Here is a 3,578-nt window from a genome sequence, read left to right as displayed (position 1 = left end):
GAGGATGAGTGGGAGTATGTAATTAGGATCAGTCGACTGATGGTTATGACAGTCGACTGGTCTAGTCAATTGATCAGTCGATTGGGAGCGAATAGAGACATTATGTTCACTCAGCCCAAGACTACCAGTCGACTGGTACTTTTATCAGTCGATTGGTATAATATCGTTGAGCTGATAACACACAGAATCTCTGCAGATTTAGTGGAATAATAGTCGTTACATGCTACCAGTTGACTGATGGATTCATCAGTCGACTGGTGTCGGGGTTTTCAACAACATGTATATAAAACTTGAGAGCTTGGAGAGAACATATAATCTGATACAAAAAAAATACTGTTAAGCTCTCCAAGTGATCTCTAAGTCTCTAGACTCTCAATCTCTTCTTCCTAAGCTCATCTTTAATCTTGTGAGAGGAAGAGATCATCTTGTAAAGGTTTCTCCACCTTCGTTCTTGGATCGAAAAGGAGAAGATTATAGTGAAACTTGATTGGGTGTGTGCGCGCCTTTTATTAGTCACCTCAAGAAGGTGGAGACCAAGTAAATCGAAGAGTTAGCCTTGCCTTCTTATTGCTTTTCTATTTCATTACTTTTTGTGCTTCCGCTAACAAATTGTAGGTCACAAATTGAAGAAAGACTATTCACCCCCTCTAGCCGTACACAAAGGTCCTATCATTTTATATAGGGTTTTATTAGTGTTTTGCACTCATCTTGTGATATTTTAGGAGCATATTTTACATGGTTTGTTCCCTTTTGGTATTCTTTCACTATTGTCTTATTTCGGAGCTATGCTCTTATGCTGTTTCATTGATAAGATGAAGAATCAGAGCTAAAATGGAATTAAAAGAACCTTCAACGAAGACATAGAGCAAGGAATACACTTTGACCGTGTTCCAAGACACGGGTGTATTCCTTGGGACAAAGAGAAGCAAAAGAAGAGCAACCATAGGATTTTTAGAATTATACATGGCTTGACCATGTGTTTTTCATACGACCATGTATTTTTCACGCGATCATGCACTGTTTCTGTAGGTCCTAGAATTCCACACGGCCTGTCCGTGTGTTTTTCACACGGTCGTGTGTTGTTTCTGTTGAAGGTCCAGAATTTCACATGGCATGACCATGTGTTTTTCACATGGTCGTGCCGAACCGTGTATTTTTCACACGATCATGCGCCACCTTTAATGAGATCCTAGAACCACACACAACCTGACCATGTGTTTTCCACATGAGCGTATGTTATTTCCTATCAAGTTTGGATTTACACACTGCCTAGCCATATGTTTTTCACACCACCATATCCTTCTACGGTAGATTTCGCTAGTTCGGTATTTTTGAAACTTCTTTCATTTTCTGAAAGTTAGGGAGGCTTTCAAAGCATCCCAAGGCTCATGGGAGAAGGGGGCCAATAAACTTTCACTAAAATTCAATATTCCTATACTGGAGATTGATGTTTCAGCTCATCACGAGAAGAAGTCTAGAAATTCACAAAGTCATACCAAGCCATGCATGCCACGGACAACCTTAAATTTAGGGATGACAATGAGTCGAATTTAAACTCAGTCAAACGGGATATGTGACAAGTCTAAACCCATTGACTAGGTTTAGAAATGGGTTCGGGGCAGGTTACGGGTTTTAATAAATCCACCTTGAACCCACCCCATGTAAAATACGGTGCCCAAATAATAATAAAATAATAAGATTATTGGACAAATAATCATATTGGATTTTTCAGGAATTTTTAGGAATTTTCTGGGATTTAATCGGAGTCCGTATGACGTATTTTGAGGGGATCAATTATTGGGTTTAGAGAAAATCTATTTGGAACACCCCTTTAGTGGGAGTTGATTGAGGAAGAAACTTATGATTTAATTAATTGAAACCCTAAGTTTCTATTTTTCCCAATTTCCTTTTCTTTCTCTTCACCTCATCGCCGCACGATTCCCTTCTCTTCCTCATTCCCGATCTCCTCCTCCCCTCTCATCTTCACGCTGCTGCGACTAGCCCCTCCTCACTCGATCGCCGCCGGTGAAGTCCTCAGCTGGTAACGTGCTAGCGACCTTGAAGCTGCAGCACCGCCTCCTGATCTTGCCGACGCCGAGCTCTTTTTCGATTCCACCTTTCTTCGCCTAAGCCCTAGCGTGTGCCGATGTCGCGCCTTGCATCTACGCCCGACGCCATCATCCTTACCATGCCCTAGCTTTAATCGATCTCGCGGTGGTGCACAGATCTTCCTCCAGCCGACGCTATCGATTCGTCTCGACGCTGCCGCCGGCCAAGGAGTAAGAAGGGGTGTTGTTCCAAGGGTCTAGCCACCCTTTGCTTCTTCCCTCGTCTTCAAGGTGCAACTGGTCAGTTGCTTGGAGTCATCCGATCTTCACCAGAAGAGTGAGTGATGGAGAGGAGTATGCTGGTAATAGATTGAGGTAAGGCAAATGCTTGGAATTGATTAGCAGTGATTGGTTTTCCATTCTATGTATTGGATGTGAAGATTTAATGTTTGGCTTGTTCTTATAGTTTTGGCCAGCACTGTAGGCCAGTGAACCATCGGAGAAAAGATTGTTGACATGGAATTAAGTAAGGTTAAGAACTGATTTTGTATCCTATTGTAGAGTAATTGATAGATTTCTGTGATTTGGTTGTTAGGTTAGAAGGTGATGGAGATGTGGGCAGCAGTAAGCATCACACCCGTGATTTTCAACAGTGGGTTGTTTCGTTCACAAGGAGCACTTTGAATGAGGTGAGTTGTGTTTGGAGATTGGTTTGTAGTCTTGTGATGGATTGGTTGATTTTGGTTGATGGTGTGGGGTGGATATAGTTATGTATCCATTTCTGATTTAGATTTTAATCTGTGGTATCTTGATTAACGAATAATTAGTTGTGTTGGTTGGATTGTCAGCTGTGGTAGTTAGAAATGGATTATGTGGAAGAATTATGCATGTTCGATTCATGATGTTTAGTTGTTGATGGAATTAAATTTGACTAGATAAGTTGGATGGGTAGATTATGCTTTCTTGGATTAAATGGAAGTATGTGAATAAAGAGGTTGAATCGGTTTAGATTTGTTGATAGTTGATACATTGATTATAGATCCTTAGTTTTGTCTCGTATCCTGTATTTGTAGGATCCGAGTTGAATGTGATCTTCTGGAGTTGTTGAAGACAATTGACACGCACTACGTATAAAGGTGGATATTTCTTGCTTTATCTCTTTAGTATTTTGATCCTAGTGCATGAGCTTTATGTTCAGATAGTTGTTGTATCTATTTTGACTCCACTTTTATTTTTCCTGCGTTTGATACTTCCACTCAATCTTTGAGCTACTCGTTTCTGTATCTATACAGTCTCTCGTTGCTATTCATGATATTTAGCAGATACTATAGTACTAGGTATTGGATACCAGATACCAGACATTAGATAGTAGGTATTGGATATATGGACACCTGATACCATGTTTACCTGCTTTGATTGCCTATTTACTTACACACCTTGCTGAGCATGTTGGCTTCATGTAGCATACCTGTTTTTGTTTATATATATATGATGATTATTGCATTGTTCGCATCATGTCATTGCATGCAT

The 3,578-nt window shown here is 40.4% G+C and overlaps 1 long non-coding RNA gene across 1 annotated transcript; it reads left to right on the top strand.

Moving 5' to 3' along the window:
* Positions 1–2,351: 2,351 nt before the first annotated feature.
* Positions 2,352–3,160, top strand: LOC122053808. The gene is made up of 4 exons (XR_006132373.1): positions 2,352–2,423; positions 2,515–2,574; positions 2,644–2,737; positions 3,122–3,160. It is a non-coding gene; the product is annotated as an uncharacterized LOC122053808 (long non-coding RNA).
* Positions 3,161–3,578: the final 418 nt, after the last annotated feature.

Source organism: Zingiber officinale, chromosome 3A (assembly GCF_018446385.1).
Source record: "Zingiber officinale cultivar Zhangliang chromosome 3A, Zo_v1.1, whole genome shotgun sequence".
NCBI lineage: Eukaryota > Viridiplantae > Streptophyta > Magnoliopsida > Zingiberales > Zingiberaceae > Zingiber > Zingiber officinale.
The sequence above is the reverse complement of the archived record's forward strand: the minus strand, read 5'-3'. Positions and strand labels throughout refer to the sequence as shown.